General features: G+C 36.2%; 1 protein-coding gene across 2 annotated transcripts in view; it reads right to left on the reverse strand.

Annotated features, from left to right (window-relative positions):
- Positions 1-22,969, reverse strand: part of ZNF148 (zinc finger protein 148) — a 134,048-nt gene that overhangs the window by 97,409 nt on the left and 13,670 nt on the right. For both annotated transcript variants that reach the window (XM_020986006.2, XM_020986005.2), the window contains exons 2-3: positions 3,610-3,690; positions 870-1,007 (exon numbers count right to left, since the gene is read on the reverse strand). The gene's annotated coding sequence lies outside the window, so the exon portion shown is untranslated. The remainder of the gene's footprint in view (positions 1-869; positions 1,008-3,609; positions 3,691-22,969) is intronic.

The following is a 22,969-nucleotide window of genomic DNA, read 5'->3' on the forward strand; positions in this document are numbered from 1 at the left end:
TAACACCATAAGACAGGTGCTATAACTATTCCCATTTTACAGTTGAGGAAAATAAAGCAAACAGAAGTTAAGTAACTTGCTCTGGATCAGATACCCAGTAAGTGTCTAACACCAAGTTTGAACCCAGGTCTTCCTGACAGGCCCAGTATTCTGTCCAATGAACCACCAGCTGCCTCTAGAAGCAGAGATTAGATGGGCAAGGAGTACCAAGCAACAGCTAGGAACAAAGAAGGAAGAAAGAGACAGAGATGGAAAGGCATAGGCAAAAGTGAGTCCAGGGATGAGGAACCTGCATCCTCAAGGCCACATGTGGCCCCCTAGGTCTTCAAGTTTGGCCCTTTGACTGAATTCAAACTTCACAGAACAATTCCCTTTAATAAAAGGATTGGTTCTGTAAAATTTGGACTCAGTCAAAAGGCCGCACCAGATGTGGCCTCAAGGCCACAGGTTCCCCATTCCTAGAACCAACAGTGATGGCATTAGGAAGAGGAGTTTCTGTGGCCATTAGCTACTCCAGGAAATGGGTTCTTTTTCTATTTTCAAGTTGCAACCAAGATACATATTTGAAACTTATACCATTTGAGTTACAAACGTTTTTGTTAACATATTGATCAAATATAACCAAATATCTAAAACTGTATCAGTAATACCCATCCTCCCATCACCAAAAAGAAAAAAGAAAAACCTCTCAGATAAATCATTCCAAAGGTTTACAGATACTGAAGAGAACAGAAGCCCTCTTTACAAAAAAATCTATTATAAAGTCCAAACTTTCAACATTAAGTACAAGTGCAAATAAATAGCTAAAAACATAAGCTGTTAAAAGAAAGAACTATTTCTTAATCATAAAAAATAAAAATTAAAGTTACCTGAGACTACAGTAAAAAAACAAAAATTTCAAGGAAGGGGATGCTGTAGAGTTGAAAATGAAATCATGATGGAGTTCCCACCCTTTTCAGACTTGAGAAATACTCTACACTTCTTTAATCACTTGTGCCATTCTATTCCTGCAAAAAAAAAAACAACACCATACATATATGTGTACATATATGCACATATATACACATATATACACACATATGATATAAAAGTTTAAGCAATGTTATTATCAGGTTTTTAAAAACATCTATAAGAGAACTTTGGAAAGTAAAACAAAATATATAAATACAATATGGAGAAATACTAGCAACATGCTAAAGAGGAACCTTTGGCATAGGGACCAGAGGGTCATCCCTGGAGTCAGGAAAACTTGGATTCAAGTTGCACTTCTGACACTTACTAACTCTTTATGATTCAAGGCAAGTTACAATCTTTGAGAGCTCCAAACTATGAATACAAGTTGCATGAGAGTTATTGAACTGTATTGGTAGAGAGTTTCCTCTTAAGCAATTTTCTTTCTTTCTTTTTTTCTTTTCTTTTTTTGGCTAGGCAATCAGGGTTAAGTGACTTGCCCAAGGTCACACAGCTAGTAAGTGTCAAGTGAGCAATTTTCTTTCTTGAAGAATTCCCTACACATATGAAATCACAAGTCTAAACCAAAAAAAGAAAAGAAAATACTGCTGAACATGAATCACAAATATACTATTGTGGAAGAAAAAGTAACTTGTGTATATAAATTCAGATACTATACAAAGTAATAGTCATGAAATAATCCTTTCATTACTACTAGTACTGGGTAAATCTTTATTAGACTATTTTGTCTAATTCTGAATTCTGCTTTGAAGATAAGGAAATCTGGAGGAAAATCATTTAATGATATTTTAATGACAATTTAATGATAAAAAAAATTTTAATGGGTCTTACAAGAAAAATGCTAAAAGGACAAAGCAGTAGGTATGAGAACACTTTAAAAAGTCCCTGTTCCTCATGTGCGGTTTGTTCCTCATGTATAGCTCATACAGAATGTACCATAAATAAATAGTCACAGTGATAGACCATGAAAATAACAAACAAGAGCTGCTAACAGACAGAACAGACACATGAGGAAAGGGCTGCAGTTCACAGTCACATTAATACTATTAAATAAGTGTATCATCAGCAGGATAAACTTTGACTAGAAAGGAATAGAAAAATGGGAAGAGCTATGATATGAAGAAGCATACCAGATGTTCTCCAAGATATGTCATGGAAAAATATGATTAAACCAAGATAGAAGGGGCTCTTGAGCTAGGCATAAGAAGGATTTACTGAGAATTTACTGAAAATAAGCATTACTAAATACTGAAATGTATTAAAGAACATGAAATTTCCTATACTTGTGGTCTTTATATTAGATTCCCATCTTTCAGGAACAGTTTAACTAGATCCCTTGCCTGGAAGCAAGAAAATAAATTAGATATCTGAAGATCTCTATAATTCTACAATAATTCAGAACTAGAGAAAGGAAAAGAAATAACAAAAATGCTTTTCTAACAATCTGCTATCAGGAATGCTGCTATTGTGGAGCTTAGAAAAAAAAAACTACAATCTAAGCAACACTGATTTCACTGCTGTTCTTCACACAAGACTGTATTTCTCATCTTCAGTATTTTCATTGGCTGTTCCTCACACTTAAAATTGTTTCCCTCCTCATCTCCAGTCCCTCACTTCCCTGGCTTCTTTCAAGTCTCAGCTTAAATCCTACCTTCTGCAAGAAACCTTTCCTGATCTCCCTAAATGATAGTACTTTCTCTAGGTTAATTATCTCCAATTTATACTGTAAATATCTTGCTTGTACATAGTTTTTTTCAATGTTATCTTCCCTGTTAGATTGAGGTCAGCAACTATTTTTGCTTTTTCATTGTAAACCTAGCACATAATACAGTGCCTAGCACACAGCAAGTGCTTTAAATGCTTATTGACTTATTTTTCATCTTAACTATCATTCTTCCATGCCTTTATTGCACATTCAGCCCAAAACAAACAGGTAAGACACAGGAAATATAAATCAAAAATGCAAACCAAGAATTATAGGAAAAGTAAGAGGTGGATTAATTAAAAAGGAAATTTGGAATTCTATAATGTAATTATATAACTATTAATTTTTTTTTCATAGTATGAAAGGCTTTTATAGATATTCACTTTAGAGATAACCTAAGTTCACATCCTCAAGTTTCCAAAGGTAATGCTAAAAAAAAGTTTTCAAAAAAACTAAGAATTTTCATGCATTTATAGTCCATATGGGAATGTAAGCCTGCAATAGATATTTAAACACTTCAAGAAGGATGCTATGCTTAAAAATGTTTCACTTTCTTCTAAAAACCAAAGCGTATCATTCACATTTTGAAGTAAAAAGGGTGCTTAGACAAGAAATGAAGGGGCTCAAAAAAGATTTAAAATAACGTAAATATAAACAACTGAAGACAACTTCAATGCTATGCCCTGAAAAACTAATAACGTTAATTAAAATAGTAGAAGTGTTCTTATTTACATAGTCTGAGATTCATAATGTTCACATGGACAGAGAGCTAGATGGTCTACAACTGAATGTTTTCATAAAGGTTAACAAATTGTCCGACTTCCAGGGTAAATACTACTTCACACTTTTTATTTTAACACAAATGTATATCTAAGTCTGTCCAATCTGTTACATGTAAAATCTAAAGGACAAATAAACCACAACTGGCCTACCTCCATATAGTAGGCCAAGTAGATTCCCATTATGTCAAGTCTCTAGGCTGAGCTTCCAATCTGCTGCTTCCTCTCTTTATCCTATAAAAACATAAAAATACAGGTTAACCCCAAAGAACATTGGGTAGATTTTCTAAAAAACTAAGAGAAAAATATTTTATAGGAAAATATTTTCACATGTTATCATTTATAATATAAATTTAGTTTTGACTGACATTCTGCCCAAATCAAATTCATCTTAATTGACACCACACTAATGAGAGAAAAAATAAATGGCTATTTGAAACTAAATGAACTATTATTTTCTATTTGAGTTTCATCTCAAACTTAATTCTTGATAGAAGAATAACCTTTTCTAAAATTTAGGCGATACTGACATCAATACATATTTTAAAACAATACTACTAAAATAATAAAGTCATATAAGAAAATTAGTTCATAAAGGCCTAAGTCTAAAGATATTAGGAATTTACAGGTCTTACATGGTTGTTTTTAGAAGTATGATAAAAACCATATCAGGTGCTTAACATTTTCAAGCAGAAAGTATTAAATCATTTAATATGACTAAAGCCATACTTGGGTTTAAGCTATATGGCAATTAAAAAAAGAAAGTCATGCCATGAGCATGAAGCAGAAAAGATTACAGAAACCTGACACCATATTTGCTTACGTAGATTTTGTCAATTGAGAGGACTTTTTTCCTCAGTATGTAATAATGTAGAAACTTTAGCCTGAATTTGTGAGAATTTAGCAGTCTCAGAAAAAAAGAGCATGCCTAATTCAGACATTTGCCTTTAGAAAACATAAAGATTAAAAGCACAGCATTAGGAATAGTAGGCAGTCGATATTCATAAACTTAAAGTAAAAAAAGCTAATATTTAAATATTCAGAAAAAAAGTAAATTTTAGGAAAAATAAGCACACAAATCAATGAAAACTATAGATTTATATAATTTTATCAGTATATTACAAGCACTAAGACCTTTATGATAAATAAGCATTTTCAGAGTCTTTTTTCAGTAATTCTGTTGCTAAACTAGTATCTGGATAGATTCACTTCTTAAATTTAACAGGGCATTTTTTCATCATTCGGTATATGGAAGCTCTGTTTTTATTAAGCATTCATTTACATGTAACCTCTGTAAAACAAGCTCTTTTCTTTTTTCTTAAGAAATGTTCTTTTCAACATGTTTTTAAGCTCTAGTTTGACACCATTCCACTGTACCTGAAAGTCACAAAAATCCTTCTACACTAATAGCATCAACTCTTTTCCAACACTAGCAACTAAAACAAGGTAATGTAAAATCATAAGCTCTTTGCTGTTGTGTTAATATTTTATTTAGTAAATTATAGAAATTAACATAAAAATTTGTATTTCTTCCAAACCACACAAAATGTTTAATTTTGGCTTTGCTATACTATTATTCATTCACTACTGCATTAGGATCAATTCCATATTTTGCATTTAAGAACTGGTGGAAAATCTTAGATAACTGTAGGAATTCAGTGGAATGGTACATACAGTATCTTACCAGTCATACTGAAATAAAAATTATGTTGCAAAACCTTAAAATGGGCTATAAAAAAACAACCAACCAGAAAATACAATGTAGTCGAAAGAGACTCAAAGTTCAAATGCAGTTTTACCTACTTATTTTCTGTGTGATCTTGGTCACTTTACCTCTCTGAGTCTTATCTTTATTTATTTATACATTCATTAATTTATTTATCTATTTATCTTATCCTTATCTTTAAAATGATAAATCTCCTCAAAAGTCCTTTCCAGCTCTAATACCTTCAATCAAATTGCTGCATCCCAGCACTGGATTACTGATTTTTTTTTTTGCTAAAAATGACGAGAAATTCAATATAATCATAATCATCAGATGACATGGAGAATGTAAAATAGGGGACAATCTGCTGCAGGGAAAAAAATAAGGCAGAATCCGGAGTCAGAAAATTTATGTCTGAATCTCAGCTATACCATTTATTACTTGTATGATTCTGGGTAAGTCACAACTTTGCTGGGCCTCAGTTCCTCAACTATAAAATGAGGGAGTTAAACTAGTTAGCCTCAGTTTCCTCATTTGCAAAAGGTAGATGATAATAGCACCTACCTCACAGGGTGTTGTAAAGATGAAATGAGAAAATATGTGGGAAGTGTTTTGCAAACCTTAAAATGCTATGTAAATATTAGCTAATATTACATTGTTATTGTTATACAATGAAGTGACTCTAAATAATTATTTGGAGAAGCTTATTCTGCTAAGTATGCTCTCACTGAAAGTCCACTCCCTTTTTATGTCATTTTTTCATTAAAAGGAAAATCAATACTGACACTGATAGCATATTAACATAAATAGGAAAAAGGAAAGCAAGGAGGACAGGAAAAAAAGGAATATGGTATTATTAAAGGACTTTATTAAAGGCTTAAATCCAAAATCCATGTACCTGAGCAAAAAAATTAGAAACCATCTCCTACATGCTTCAACTTTTCCAACTAACATTTAACCCCCATAATACTAAGCTACTCATCCTGCCTCTTTCAAATGAACTAACAAGTACCCTATTTGTGATTATCTCTTTCTGTTCCATTTCTTCTTCCCGTATGTATTTCTTCCCTCCTTCCTTTCACCCCTTTCCCTTGCCCATTTCTCTCTCTGGCTCTCACTCTATCAGGGTCCTGGGTTGGAATTTGTGCCACTGCAAGTTAAGAGAGTACAGGGAAAGTTTTCTGGACATTTATCCAACAGCCAAACAAGTTTCTTCTCTCCATCCCACTCCCTCAGAGCAAATGGCCTACATTCTCTTATTAATTCCTGTTTTTCAATTTATTATTTGATTCAAAGTTTTATTGTCTATTTCCCTGGTTACTCGTTTTAAAGCCCAGAAAAGCAGCAAACAAAGAATATGGACGAACAGTTGTATAGAAAACTAACACTTAAATAACACTTTAAAGATTGCAAGGTACTTTACATAATTTCATTTGAACCTCCTAACAATCCCGTGAAGCAGATACTGCAGGTACTATTATCTGCACTTTATAAGTAAGGCTCCAAAAAATTAAGTGACTTGCAAAAGTGTCAGGATAATAAGACAAATTAAATCCAAGACTTTCTAGCTTCACTACTTCAAGCTGTCGTTTATTTTCATATACATACTCACACACAACCTAAAATAGGAGTATCAATATTTTTTAACACAAATCAAAGTGGTCTTCTATCACTCAATAATGCAGCAGGTGGTAAGTCCCATTTATGAGATCAGAATACTTATTTTTTTCATCACATGTACTAATTCACCATGAGTTCCCAATTATAATAGAGGCAAGCTTCTATGACTGCTAATATTATAACAACACTGGAACAAAAGTCTCTACTAACACTTCCCACTTTTGATTTATGGTGGCATGTTTTAACTAATAGCAGCATATCTAAAGTTTATATACTTCGGGGTGCTTAAAAAGGCAAAAGGATGAACCAAACAAATTTTTAGTATCTCTTAGAAACTTATGAATTCAGTGTACATTTATTGAGAGGCTACCATATAGTGAGCATTAAAAAGTATATGGCAGTCTCTGCCCTAAAGGAACTTATAATTTATTTAAATAAGATTAAAAATGAAAAATAATTACACAAAATTACTATATATTTTAAGTTACTGTAAAAGTCTTTTTTTAAACATTTATTTCAACTCAAAAAATTTTTTTATTTGTTCTTTTTATTTCTCTGTCTTAGTCATTCCTATTGTTCTCTTACTAAGAGCACAATAATACATAAGCTGAACTCAGGTCTGTACATGGAAGATTTAGAGGAGAAATGGAAGGATAAAGGGAATTTAAAACATCCCATATTCAGATCAAAATAGTAGTTGAGAAAATAACTAACACACATAAAACAATAGCTGAAGAAAAACAGCATGAAAATATAGGTTATTCAGTCTGGAATTATGAGAGATCAATTAGGACTTGAATAGTTAAGTAACAAGGCATCAAAGGTACTGATGAGCCTAAAGTTTGGACCTTAAAACAAAGAGCAAGATTTGGATCCTACTCTTTAGTTAGTTAGAAGAGAAAAGCAGAAGAAATTTCCCTGTAAGGAGAACATAAGCAAAGATAAGAAACTAGTAATGAGCATGCCATGTTCAAATGACAATGAAAATGGGACTGGTTTAAAACAGTCCTGCTGTATGTGACCAAACTAATATTCATAAAGCACAAGAACGACCATGTCATTCCCATCCTCAATTAGTTTTAGTGGCTCCTTACTTCCTCTAGGATAAAATGCAAACTTCTCCCTCTGTATGGCATGTAAAGTCCTTCACAACTTGTCTCCAACCTATCTTTTCAAGCCAATTACACATTACTCTTCCTCACTCATTTGACATTCTGACCATACTGGCCTACTTGCTACTTCTCTTATACAACAGTCTATCTCTGGACCCTCTGCTTTTCTGTGTCCTCCTTTATTCCTGGAATGTTTTTTCTCCTCACTTCTACTTCTTGGAACCCCCATCTCCCTTTAAGGTGCAACTCAAGTGCTAGTTCCTATAAGAGGCCTTTCCCAACTCTCACAATTGTCAGCTGGTAATCAACATCCTGGGAAATCACAGTATCTTGTATGTATTTATCAGCCTACATGTCGTTTCCCCCAGTAAAATATAAACTTCTTGAGGGTAGGGACTGTTTTGGTCTTTGTATCCCCATTACTTAGTACATACCTGAAAATTAATAGGTACCTGAAATATTTCCTGAACTGAATATGTGTGTACAAACCTCTACATGGCAGTAAAAGTCATGCACAAGAAAAAACAGTTTTAAGTCAATAAATTAAAGGAATTATTCCAGCAAGATCATTACTACAGAAGCACTATTGTCATCTACTGTCTAACTTAAGAATCAATAGCATTGTTGAATTAAGGTATTAGATAAGCAATGGCTACATTACAGCAAGGTAAAAGCAGCAGATACATACCATGAATGATCCAAATACTGCATGCCCTTTGACCCAACAAAATCACTAGTAGCTCTCTATCGCATAAAGATTTTTTTTAAAAAGGGAAAAGGACCTACTTGTATAAAAATATTTATAGCAACTTTATTTTTCCTGGTCTTTTTTTAATGTTTTCTTTTACAACATGACTAATATGGAAATATGTTTTGCATGACTGCACATGTATAACCTACATTAAATTGTTTACCTTCTCAATGAAGGGGAAGGGGGAAGGAAGGGAGAGAAGTTGGAACTCAAAATTTTTAAAAATAAATGTTAAAAATTATTTTTACATGTAATTGGAAAAAAATACTAAAAAACATACTGGCCACATTTCTTCCTCTAAAGTCTTCGTTGTATAAATAAAACCTTAGTATAGCCTAGAATATTCTGTGAACATTTATGTAATCTATACCTAATATTTGTTTTCCTTTCAAAAAGATAACATTTTTGAGGTGCTACCTATCTATATTTGGATCATTATGATATATGCTAAGAGTAACTTTCAAGAAGTACCCAATTCTCATAAACACAGTCAAAGTATTTAAATGGCCTTAACTGTCTTAAAATTCTTTTTTTTTTTTAAAGGCAATTGGGGTTAAGTGACTTGCCCAGGGTCACACAGCTACTAAGTGTCAAGTGTTTGGTCTGAGATGGGAATTTGAACTCAGGTCCTCCTGACTTCAGGGATGGTGCTCTCTCCACTTTGCCACCTAGTTGCCCCTCTGACTAAATACTTTTGCAATGGCTGTTCCTCATACCTGCAATGCTCACCCTTAAACTAGATGATATATCTGGCTTTCATGATTCAGCTCAAATATCACCTTATAAAGGAGGCCCTCCTGATTCCTGGAGCCACCTGAACCTTCTCCTCTAAGGCTGCATTCCTTCTACTCTCTAAGTATCTTACATGTGACTATTTACTTACATGTTGTCTCCCCCCATTAGTATGTAACCTCCTTGAGGGCAGAAACTATTTTTGTGGTCTTTGTATCCTCAACACTTAGCACAATGACTGGCACACAGTAAGTGGTTGTTGGCTGACTGAAATATTAGATGAAAAATAAAAATGAAACTTATAAAATACAAGTCAATTCTTATTACAATGTGTAACTGGAAAGGGACTGCCTGACCAAATTTTTGTTTTAGCACTTGAATTCTGCTATATCAAGTACAGTTTGAAACTCACTGGCTATTGGCCAAATAATATAAATGTTCACGTCACACTGATATTTCTGTTACTGAATTTCACCTGTACCTTTACATAGAATTCAATATGCAATTTTTTATACATAAAAATAACATTACTGACCTATCATAATCTCTCTTCTCTATAATCCATCCTCCACACAGCTATCAAATTGATAATTCTAAAGCACAATCCTAACTCTGTCACTCCCTTACTCAAAAAGTTCCAAAGACTCCTATATAAAATGCCAACCCCTCTGTTTGGCTTTTGAAGTCCTTTACAATCTAGCTCCAGCACACCTTCACTACATTATTGTACATTATTCTCCTACAATCTACATTCCAGCCAAACTGGTCTGCTTTGCTGTTTCCCATACAAGGCATTTCACTGACTGTCTCCATGCTTTTTCACAAGTTGTCCCCCTAAGTCTGGAACTCACCCTCTTCTAGCTTCCTTTACATCTCAAGTGCCATACCTATAAGAAATCCATCCTGATCCCCAGTTGCTGATGCCCTCCTACTGTCCACCTAAAAGTTACTTTGTATAAATTTTATATTTACTTTTCTGTGTATATGCTGTTTCTTCTCATTCTAATATAATAATGTACTGGAAGGGAACTATTTTGTCCTTATATACATTTCCCCATTACCTATCACAATACTTGACACGTTGCAGGCACTTAAAAAATGCTTGTTAAATGAATCATAATTTAGGATGTCACTGAATTTTTTTCCAGTATCCATGATGGAAGGGAAATAGAAATATTAATCCAAGTAACATAGATATGAGGCCTCACAAATATTTGATTTGGCTTAATGTAATTTAAGGATGTTATATGACAATGAAAAATTCATTTAAGCTGTAAAAACAGGGCTTTAAAAATATTTACAATCATATTCCAACTCATGAACATCCAACTTATAACATCCTGCCCATACAAATAGCTGGGCCATACCACACCTGAGACTGGCTAATTTCAGAGTCCCAGTAAGCAAAGTGTCATCTGACTTTTCTTTCTTGAACACAGCAGGCCAGGTCACCATGCCTGGTTCAAAGAGAAAATGCACTTGTCCTTTCTCATCATGGGCTTGATTGCCTAAGAGGCCATTTTTGTGACTGAGGCAAGGGGCAGAGTATAAATATGATCTAGATGCTGTTGAGATTCTCTCCTCACTCTAAGATGAACTTATTTTCCTATAGAAATGTTATTTGATTCTAAGGTAAGAAGATCACAGAAGCCCATCTAACCCTACAGCTGAAAAAGCAAACTAGAACTTGGAACACATTTTCCCACAGAAACAAACAGCCCACTTACCAACTTCTGGAACACAACCATTTGCACATTGGAGATTGCCCATATTGGCTTCATAGAGACCCAACATTAAGATTTCAAATGTCAAAAAAGAAAAGAAAAGATTTCAAATGTCGATACCCAACTCAGGAAATGGAAATTATAGAAATTTCAAGTAGACTATACTGGACATGTCATAATGTTTTAGATTTTTAACAACACCATTTGTGTTTTTTGTTTTCTTGTTTTTTTGTTTCTTTTCCTTTTTATTCTTTTCAATCTCACTAGGGCACCATGAAAGTAAATTAAATAGTTTACCACTAAGTGCTTTGAGCTTTGAGAAAGGGAAATACTCTGTGGATATAACACATTATCATCATTTCTTTTGTTAAAACTATTGAAAATATTGGGGGCAGCTAGGTGGTGCAGTGGATAGAGCACTAGCCTTGAAATCAGGAGGACCTGAGTTCAAATCTGGCCTCAGACCAAACACTTGACACTTACTAGCTGTGTGACCCTGGGCAAGTCACTTAACCCCAACTGCCTAAAAACAAAAACCAAAAACAAAACTATTGAAAATATTAGCTTAAGCTGCATTAATATCTAGGGAATATTTATTGAATCTTCAACGGTACATTTTGAGTGAACAAATTTTCTCTAGCTTATCCAAACCTAAAATACATGCTGATCCCTGAAGTACTTATACCTACACTTCCCAGTCAAATGTTGTGTAAACAAAGTAAGCCAACATCCAGAAGTTTTCAGATTGGTGGAATTTAAGAGCAAAGCTTAATATGCTGCTCTATCTTGATTTTTTTAAATTATTTTATTTTTTCCCAGGCTTTTTATTTCTTTGCACTGGGATATCACAGCAATAAAGTTCATTTTTAAATCTGTAATACAATTAAAAATTAAGATTTACAAAAATTTAAAGATGGTCCTGAAGGACAAAGCTTTATCTTCTAAGTTTCATTTGGAGATCCACATTATTCAATAACCACCCAACGGGAGACAAGGCTGGGACATCTGTCTATAACCCCTCTCATCCCCAATCTATTCAACATCTACTCAACGCTTGAGTAAGTCCCTGAGAGGTGAGAAAGGAGTACATTCAGGTAAGAGAGACAACCAATGCAAAGTCTCAAAACAAGAAGACATCAAAGCATCCAGTGTGAGGAACACAAGTAGTTCAGTATAGCTGTACCACATTACACTTGGAGGGAAGTACTTGCTGTAAAACTGTAAAGTTAGGAAGAGGCCAGGTTGTAAAGGGGAAAGAAGCTTAGCAGATTTGTTTTGGCATTTTTGCTATTCTTTTTTTGTCCAAAGTATTCTGACAGAACAAGTAAGACAGTTTCACTGATTATTAATATAAAGCAGAAAGTGTAAGGTGATTTTTTTTTGCTTTTGCTTTGATTCAGACCTGTGATTTTATCTGTATAGAAAATCCTCTTTTACTATAGATCAGCACCTGTTTTACAACTTGTAGCTTGAGACAGTTGCCTCAGACACTGAGAGGATAATTGACTTGCCTATGATCATATGTCAGCATATGTCAGACACCGGACTGATCACTGTTCCCTCTGACTTAAGGAGACCTCTATTCCATTCTGCCTTTTAACTTGGCTACTGGACTTTAAGTCAATAATTTTCTAACGATTCTTTTAAAACCCAGCTCCTAATTAACTACAAAACTATACAATATTAGACTGAGAAAGGCCCTCATAAATTATCTAGTTCAAACCTTTCATTTCACAGATGAGGAAATCAAGGCCCACAGAGGTAAAATACTTCCTTCACGGTTACAGAGTCAGCTAGGGAAAAAGCCAGAACTAAAATACAAGTCTCCTATATAACAAAACCGGTGCTATTCCCACTAACCAAAACTTATTTCTTTGTATGCACAGTTATCAAACTCATATACAAAGAGTAATTTAATTCAGGTATAGAAAGAACAAGACCTATCAGTCTAGCTGCAATCATATATCAAAGCATAGAACTTAATCTGAAATGCCAATAAATTTGAACAGCTTAGTAATACAGGATGTCCCAAAAGTCTCAGTGCAATCTAGGCTGTTAAAGCCTTGAACTGCACCAAAAAAAACCGTTTTTTATTGAAAAGAATGGTTTCCTCTTTAGTATTATTTTCAATATTTTGTTAAATAATACATATCAATGCTCCATTCCATCTGTCCTGTTTTAAAAGCCACAAGCACAAAAATAATCTTATTTTACAGGAGACAAGGATTTCAGAACTAGGAAGACATGGGTTCAACTCTCACCTCTAACACATACTGGCTTGGTGACTGTGGATAAGACACTCACTCTCTCAGTACTCACTGCAACACTCTAATACAGAAATGGTGCCAACTTTCATTTGTAGATGGGAGTCTCATCGAGATTCCCCTATGCCAATGAAATTCCTATGACAATGAAATTTCTATGCCAGCAAAAGCCCTACCCTAAGAAATCCATGCAATTCAATGTTTTTTTTTAAAATACAAACATACTAATAATTTCCTAAGAGCAATGAGTAGGTCTATGAAACAGCAAACTAACCATTTGGATCTGTCAGGCATGTTGCCACTTGATGGTGAAGAAGTCCACAGTTCTATTACATCTCACTCAGACAGTGCTTAAGTTTTTATAGGATGATCACTCCTTTTGGAATTGCAATACCTATGCATGCATTCATTCATTCACTCATTCAACAAGTATAAGTCTCTACTACATGGAACACACTGCTAGACACCAGGGAAACACAATCATAAAAAAGACACGATCCTGGTCCTATCATATCTTCAGGAAAAAATAACTATTTATTCAACTACCAAGAGCTTGTTACTTTTCCAAGTCCTTCAACATGGCACTTTTTATTTTAAATATGAATTTGCTAACACATTTGAATAGTCAATACTGAGCTTTTAATATGAATTTTCATGTTGCAATATATATAATAATGTAAACAAAAAATGTTGCAGAACTCAGATATGTTGTAATGGCCATTCTGGGTCATAAGAGTAAAAAGGAGAAAAAATATCTTTGCTCTCAAGTCAAATTAAGTCAACAAACATTGATTAAGCATTTATTATGTGCCAAGCACTGTGCTAAGTGTTGGGGATATGAAGAAAGACAAAAATAGTAGCTCACTATACAATGGGGGAGAGAACATGCAAACCACTTTGTATATAGATATATACAGGGCAGAGGGAAGACACTTAACATTGAGAAGGGCCTATAGAGGCCTCTTGAAGAAGGTAGGCTTCTAGCTGAGACCTGAAGCCAGGAAAAGAGATTTTGAGAGAGATCATCTCAGGTATGAGGGACAGCCAGTGAAAAGGTACAGAAGAACAGCAAAGAGGCCAGCTTCACTGGATTGTAGAGTTCTTAAGAGGGGAGCATGTGTAAAAAAGATTAAAAAGGTAGGAAGGGTCCAAGTTGTGAAGACCTTTAAAAGCCTAGCAGAGGATTTTGTGTTTGATCCTGGAAGTAACAGAGAGCAGATGAAATTTACTGAATAGGAGGTGACATGGTCAGACCTGAACTTTGGGAAGATCACTTATAGCTGGGTGGAGGATGGACTGAAAGGAGGGAAAGCTCTGAGGCAGAGAAACCAACCAGAAGACTAGAAATAGTACAGGCAAGAGGTGATAAGATCTTGTACCTACAGTCAGGGCAGCATCCAAGGAAAGAATAAGGCATATCTGAAACAAGGTTGAGGGGCAGTTAGGTGGGGCAGTGGATAGTGCGCCGGCCCTGGATTCAAAAGGACCTGAGTTCACATCCGGCCTCAGACACAACACTTACTAGCTGTGTGGCCCTGGGCAAGTCACTTAACCCCACTGCCTATCCAAAACAAAAACAAAACAAAAGTCAAGGTCGAGAATTGAGAAAGGGCCATTAGATTTGGCAATTAAGAGATCATTGGTAACTTCTGAGAGAATAGTTTCAGATGAATGATGAGGTGAAAAATCAAAATGCAAAGTTTATAAGAATGTGAGGAGAGAAAGCAGAGGCACTGATTACTGACAACTTTCTCAAGGAGGTTGCCAAAAAAAAGGAAGAGAGATATTAAGATGATAGTTAGAAGGCACAAACGGATCAAGGTTTTTTTAAGGACAGAGGAACATGGACATGTTTGTAGGCAACAGCCAATTTGCTGGAGAAGACAGGCTGGAAGGGGATCAAGGATACATGTGGAAAGTTAGCCTTGACAAGTTGAAGGGCCATCTCTTTACATGAGGGATGGAGAAGAAAGTGTAGGAAAACATCTGAGTGATGTAAGATGAGGAAAAGGGGAGAAGAGGGAGCTCCCATGAATGGCCTCCATTTTTTCAGTGAAATATGAGGCAGTTCTTAGCTGGGGGGGAGGGAAGAACTAAGGAGGGATAAAAAGATTTGAAAAAAAGCTGTTGTGGTAAATGGAATAGTGAATCAATGAAAGAACTGTAAAAGGACTATCTTAATGCCATGATGGCCCACTTAAGATTATACAATATAAATCTGTAGTGACCTTATAAAGTAAATTTGTAGTTTAAGATTTTTTTCAGCATCACATGGAGAAAATCAAAGCCAGTTGATGATAGTAATATCAAGGTTGGGACTTAACAAGTCATGATAAGGGAGTAAGTAACTCCAATGCAGAAGACAGTATAGAGTTGAAGTGATTTCCCCAAGTAGACAAGATGGGGAAGAGAATGTAGACTGTGCAGGGGTTAAGAGCTGAGAGGTGGAGAGATTGGAGGTCAAGGTAAGGATGAAGAATATGGTTAGGTAGAAGATTTTATAGAGATAGTATGTTACATAGCTGCCAGCAATAATTCATTTTGCTAGAATTTCTCTGTATAGGATTCAATGAGAGGGAAGTATACATATTAAGAAAAAAATGAGTCTGGTGCAAAAATATCATAGAAGCTGATGAATGGCAAAATATCTTCTTGGTTATAAAATAGACATTTTATCTAAATAACCAATTATAAATCCTAAATTTTTTTTCTTTCTTGAGATTCTTAACATTTTCTTTAGACTTAAAATAACCAATATAAAATGAAATTTTGTTAACACATTTTAAATTCATTATAAATACTGAGGCAGCAACTAATCATATGTGAAGGAGAATAAGCTTTCAAGGATGACTTCAAGGTTTCAAACCAGACTGACCAAAAGAATGATGCAACCCTCAACAACAGAGAAGCTCAAAATAGAGGTCAATTTGGGAAAGAAAGATAATGAGTTTTGTTTTGGATATATTAAACTGGAGATGCCTATGGGCATTTTTGAAGTTGCCAGAGGAAATAAAGAGCAAGAAATTCCTTCTCAAAAATGTCTCTTCTATTTGGGTGCTAAAAACGAATAGTGCATCAAACTAGGTAATTTGAGAAAATTACCTTTCCCCAATATATTCAACTATTTTTAAGTTCAAATCTGTGTAACAACAGAGTGGTTTAGCTGTATGATCATGGACAAGTCACTTATCTCTGACTGCCTCCCTCTCCTCCCCTCCCCAAATAGAGTGGTTACTCCAGTGGAGACAGCAGAAGAATGAAAACAGTAAGAACCAAAAAGACCTTGAGCAGACATAGCCAAGATAGCAGGAAACAATATAGGCAGAACCCTTTGCTCCCCAACCAAAAAAAAGAAAACAAAACAAAACAAACCTCCAAACCAATCTAGAAAAGACATCATACTGAATCCTGGTGGGAAAATCCAAGACAAAGTTACAGTGAGTCATATTTCCAGCTGAGGTCAGGACAAGGATACAAGAAGTCTGTGGACATTAGGTACAGGTGAGTATACCAGAATAAGCAGTGAGCCCATTCATGTACCAGGGCATCGAGAGACCCATACCAAGGTACTTTAAGGTGAACAGCTGTCAACAGGCAGCTTTGTCACGTACTACCTAAAACCAGGTACAGATCTAAGGCGGAATGATATGATCTGTGCCCAGGGATGGTGCTCCTGGATAGGGAGGCCCAGGGCAGTTAGGAGAAGAAAATGGCTTCATGGGGCAGGTAGGTGGCACAGTGGATAAAGCATCAGCCCTGAAGTCAGGAAGACCTGAGTTCAAATCCAGCCTCAGACCAAACACTTGACACATACTAGCTGTGTGATCCCGGGCAAGTCACTTAGCCCCAGCTGCCTAAGAAAAAAAAGAAAGAAAGAAAACCGCTTCAGAAGCAAGCAGTAGTGGTATGTCTCTGAAGCCTACAGAAGAATAACCAGGACGAGAATTCTAGACCAAAAGGGAGCCTTCCATTCTGTCTCTCTGATCAAGCAGAGCTTTCCAGTTGGTTAACAGGGGCTGAGCTCAGCAGTAGTCAACTGTTGCTCAAATCCAAACCCTGATGAAGAACTTGCAGAGCTCAGACCAGGGCCATTTGACTTTACTCTATATCAGATTACTTTGGAAGCAGTGACAGCTTGCAGGTTCCCAACCTGAGCTGCTCCTGAGATCCTGGAACAACACAACACTCAATACCCTGAGAACAGCAACATGCCAACCCAGGACCTTCCCTACAGAAACACACAGAGCCTGGCCCTAACATCAAGTCCAAGTCACAAAGTAGGCTGGAAAAATGAGTAACAAAAAAAAGAATCCCATCAAAAAAGCTATTATGGTGAGAAAAATGCTCAAGACAAACTCAAAAGAAGAGACTGATTCTAAAACACCCACAAGCAAAGCCTCAAAGAAAAACACAGCTTGGGCACAAGTTCAACTAGAATTCCTGGAAGAAATGAAGCAGGGGTTTAAAAAAAAAAGGTTTGAAAACAGTTTTTTGTCAGTAAAATGAGGAGCATGAGTAGAAAAAACAAGAACAAAAATTAGAGCTATTAAAGAAAAAATTGGAAAGGAAATTAACAGTTTGGCACAAAAGATACAAAGCATATCTTGAGCAAACAACTCCCTAAAAATCAGAATGGACCCAAGAGAAGCCAATGATTCCATAAGACAACCAAAAATATTTAAACAAAATCAAAAGGCCAAAAAAAAGGAAGAAAATGTAAGGTATTTCATAGCAAAAACAATTGACCTAAAACACAGATCAAGGAGAAAAAAATTTAAGAATCACTGGACCACCTAAATGCCACGACCAAAACAAAAATCTAAACATCATATTTCAAGAAATCGTTAAAGAAAACTGTCTAGACCTCTTAGGGGAATATAGGAAAAAATTCATCTATTACCTCCTGAAAGAAACCTCCAAACGAAAATTTCCAGTACATAATACCCCAAAATACAGATCAAAGGGAAAAAAAACCACTGCAAGCAGTCAGAAAGAATTCAAATATAGAGGAGCCATAGTCAGGATTACACATGATTTAGCAGTCACCAATATCAAGGAACAGAGAGTTTGGAATGCTATATTCCAGAAGGCAAAGGTATAGGCCTAGAGCCAAAAATAACTTACTCAACAAAACTAAATAAAATCACAAAAGGGAAAAATAGACCATTTATGATATAGAGGACTTCCAAAGATCCCTGATGAAAAGTTCAGAGCTATACAGAAATTCTGAAGTTCAAACACAGGAATTAAGAAAAATATATAGGGGCAGCTAGGTGGCACAGTGGATAGAGCACCGGCCCTGGATTCAGAGGACCCGAGTTCAAATCCGACCTCAAACACATAACATAATAGTTATGTGACCCTGGGCAAGTCACTTAACCCCATTGCCTAACCAAAAAAAAAAAAACCAACCAAATCAAAATAAAATTCCAAATAAAATTCTTGATTCTAATTTAGATTCAGCCACTGCCTAGCTGTGTCAATGAATTCCCACAGAGACTTGGTTTCCTAGACTGTTACAGGTGTTGAACTAGAATGTCTTTAAGTTCCCTTCTACCTCCATAATTCTAAATTCCAAAATTCCTCCCCAACTTCACTTCTGAAGTATTGTGCTGTTAACATGACAAGGACTTTACCTGTAGAGTAACTGATTTAGAACAGCTGTGCCTCTGAAAACTCAAATTCATAATAAATGAAGAATATTTATAGGTTCAAAGCATTTAGGAAAGCTTTCTTCTCAAATCATTAGCTTAAAATGTTCCATGGCTATAGTTTCTTAGCCAATAATGTTGTTTGAAGGTTGGGGCAAGTCAAATAATTACACTTACTTTAAGAAGTGGGGCAAGCAAGGAACAAGAAGAGATAGAAATGCTTTATAACAAGAAACAAGCCTCGTCTACTTCCCATACAAATACTAGTTAAAAAAAAGAAAAAAGGTGTATTTTAAAGAAACCAACTTTAAAAACATATTTAGGGGCAGCTAGGTGGCACGGTGGATAGAGCTCCGGCCTTGGATTCTGGAGGACCTAAATCCAAATAAGGCCTCAGACACTTCACACTTACTAGCTGTGTGACCCTGGGCAAGTCACTTAACTCTTATTGCCTCATGAAAAAAGCAAATAAATACATATTTAAAAGTTCTTTGTGTGTGAATAACAATACATGGTAATGATAATGGCATCGTGTAATATTTTGAACAATTTTTTAAACTGAAAAAAGTGAACTGACTTAAGCATACTCAAGGATCACTTATAATTTTCTACAGGGATTAATAAAGCTAGCACAGTTCCCATTTTCCCTAGTAGTTATGGGAAGAGCAGACATTCTTAAACTGCCTGCTGATTTCAAGCTGCTCCTGAGAATTCCTGAATGAGAAAATCCATCCCTACCTAATTACTAAAAGCACATCTCTGTTTAAATAGGTATAATTTTGCAGCAAAGCTTATCAGAGAACCAACCTTGTAAGGTAGCCACTATCTCTAAGAAATTTCAAAGAAATTCAATGCAAAGAAAATTATATTTAACAAAGCTCCAATAGCAAACGAAAAAAAAATTAGTTTGTTTTCTGGCTCTTAACTACTTAATAAATTAATTCATTCACATTTTCCACTAAACACAAAAATACCCAGATTCCTTGGGCTACTCCTGGATGGGTCACCAGATTGTGAATAAGAGAACTAAACTTTATTCTCAGATCCACCAGACTTACTAGGTAATTATAAGTAAATCATTCACCACATTTCAGATTTTGCATCTATACACTGGGCCATCATTTGCTGAAGGTCACCTGGAAGTGAATACAGCAAAGAAGCCCAGGACTGGCTTCAGTCCCCACCAATCAAGTGACAGGATCTTGTTTTACTTTAAGAAAACTAAATCTCTGAATATAAATATTTCAGAAGACCTGAATTCAAGTCCTACCTCTACCATTTACTACCCACGTGACTGGGCCTAAGCCTGTTTCCTTTTATATAAGAAAAGACAAATATCTCACTCACTACACTGACTGCGAAGAATGAGCTTCAATAACCCTAAAGGACTGTATAAACATGAGCATTATTACTATTTTATTCTAAAAGTCAAACAATAAGCATTCTTATTTTTACATACTCTCATCTAAAGAGTAACAAGAGGTTCATTTTTTTTCCTATCATATTTTAACCATGCTCTGGGGTTAAATACTATAAGCATATCAAAGAAATAATTAGTTTCTGCAATATAAAAGATGTTTTAAGTACAAGCTGCTGTTATGAGCTCCAACTTTTGTATTTCCTAACTTTCATTTAGACTAATACACATGCTTTCCTGACACCTTTATAATACTTTTACTTAGTAACACATTCCAATTCTGATGGCAAAAACAAAGTTCCTTAAGGTGGAGAGAGTAGCATTAAAAGTTTGCCCCATGGCCTAATCTTGGCACTAAAAGGAGTGGCCTAGAAAAGACTGTTCCCTTTCAAAATAATACCATACATGCAGGTTTTTACTTGCGTAATCAACATAGGACACAGTTGTGCTTTTTTTAGAGGGGGGGGGTGGAACTGATGCTAAGGTGAAAATAATTTCCCTTGTCTGGTAGGTCAATTATACATCTCATTAGGTTGGGGTTTTTTTATTTTCCTTTTTTTTTTTTAATACTGAGAAGTGTGAATCCCATCCAAATGGGCTGAAATGAGGGCAACATACTGATTCAGGGAAATCGATCTCCCAACTGCTAGAACTTCAGGTCAGTATCCCATCTCCCCTGCAATACCTCTCCCTCACTACTCCTGCTGTCTGACAGACACTTGTTCGCTGCCCAGTGAGAGCCACCTACAAAGTTTCCTACTCTGGCTGAGCCAGGGAAGGACAGAGAAAGGCGCTAAATTCTAAGCCGATCTATATATACAAAGCTCCAAGCGGCACTCATCCTTGGAAATCCAGGTGACTGGGTAGCCTGGGTGAGACTGTTAGGAGCCCAGATCACATGGCCTCTTTCAACCCAGGAGAAGAGTGCTGTCCCTGCCGCTGTACTGGGGCCCACCGGCCCTACCGTAGTTCCAGGGCCCACTTAGCCGGCCCAGCTTGCAGGCACGCGGAGCAACACTAGCAGGAAAAACCCCGGCTTTGCAGCGCCACCTTCCCCTAGCCCAAGCGCGCGCGCGCGCGCGCACGCGCACACACACACACACACACACACACACACACACACACACACACACACACACAGCAAAACAAAAGAGGGGAGCGTAAGTCGCGTGTTGGACAGAAAGGAGGGGTTGCAATCTCTTGTCCTTCTTCAACTAGTGTCCAATTCCTCCCCATTCCCCCCTCCCCCAAACCCAACCAAGAGGGTCCCGGGCCTAATCACTTACTAGCTTTCCCATGAGGTGTATGTAAAGTGTGTACGTTTACGCTCATGTGTGAACCTATTTCTGTGCAGCCTCCATGGCAGAGACCGGCACAGGAGGCACTGACAGCAGTGGCCCTAGGTCAGAATCTCCGCAAACTCTCCCAGCCTCCCGGCCCAGGGTAACACAAACCTCGACCCATCCCCCACTCCCCTGCCACCCCGCAGATGGGGGACTTAGACTCTAGGCTCCCCGGAAAACCACAAGTCCCCATTGCCTGACTCTTGCCAGACACGGGCACTGGTAAAGTATTACTTTTCATTGCTCCTCCTAACAAACTCTCAGCCCTACCAACTACACACTAAACCTATATTCCTTTTTTCCTTTCAAAGTTCAATTAAATGCATTCCAATATACCATCTGCCCTCTCACAAAACCACCTTCCAACTGCATCCCAATAACCAAATGCTTTTCAATCACCACGTCTAAAAACCCCATCCCAACTCCTTATTCCAATCTTAATCATTTTAGTCCTTCTCTACTCTATTTTCCTAAGATATAATCTCCCCCACAAAATAAACATCTCCAAACCACCATCCTCTCCTATACTGTATTTTACTACTTTGAAATTAGCATACTTAATTCCTTCCTAATTCTAGCTTCTTCATAAGTTTCTTTAGACATCCCCAAATTATCTATACAAAACTCCTCCATAAATAACTTCAACAATCATTAGTTTTCTACTACATAAATTCCTGAATCAAATACTGTATTTCACAAACATGGACTCTAAATAACTAATGTTCTTGACTACTTTCAACCCCTCTAATCTTGCCTCTCAGCCTTGGTGGATCTATCCTAATTTTTGGGCCCACAATAATCCCCATCAAATGATTTTCCACAATAACCAGCCACTGAAATAGCTACCTCCTAGACATACCACCAATTACCCAGCAATGATCTTTTCAATAGTTCTCTAATAATTCACAATTGAGTAATCACCTCTTTACCATTCAAAATCCCTACCACTAAATAACTTATTTCCCCAAAGCCTCTAGTTATGGAACTCAATCAAATTAACAATTTCTCTAGATTATTTTATATACTAAGTGTTACATATTTATGTGCTCCTCCAGGACAGGAGCTCCCCCCTCCCCCATTTCTGTCTGTATTCCCAGCACCAAGCACAGTGTGTAGTAGCAATTAAGTACTAGGTACTTAATAAATCAACTTAATAAGTTGATCGCTCTACTAGCTAACTATGATTTTGAGCAC

The sequence above is a fragment of the Phascolarctos cinereus genome, unplaced genomic scaffold, assembly GCF_003287225.1.
Source record: "Phascolarctos cinereus isolate Bilbo 61053 unplaced genomic scaffold, phaCin_HiC Scaffold_726;HRSCAF=1367, whole genome shotgun sequence".
Taxonomy (NCBI): Eukaryota; Metazoa; Chordata; class Mammalia; order Diprotodontia; family Phascolarctidae; genus Phascolarctos; species Phascolarctos cinereus.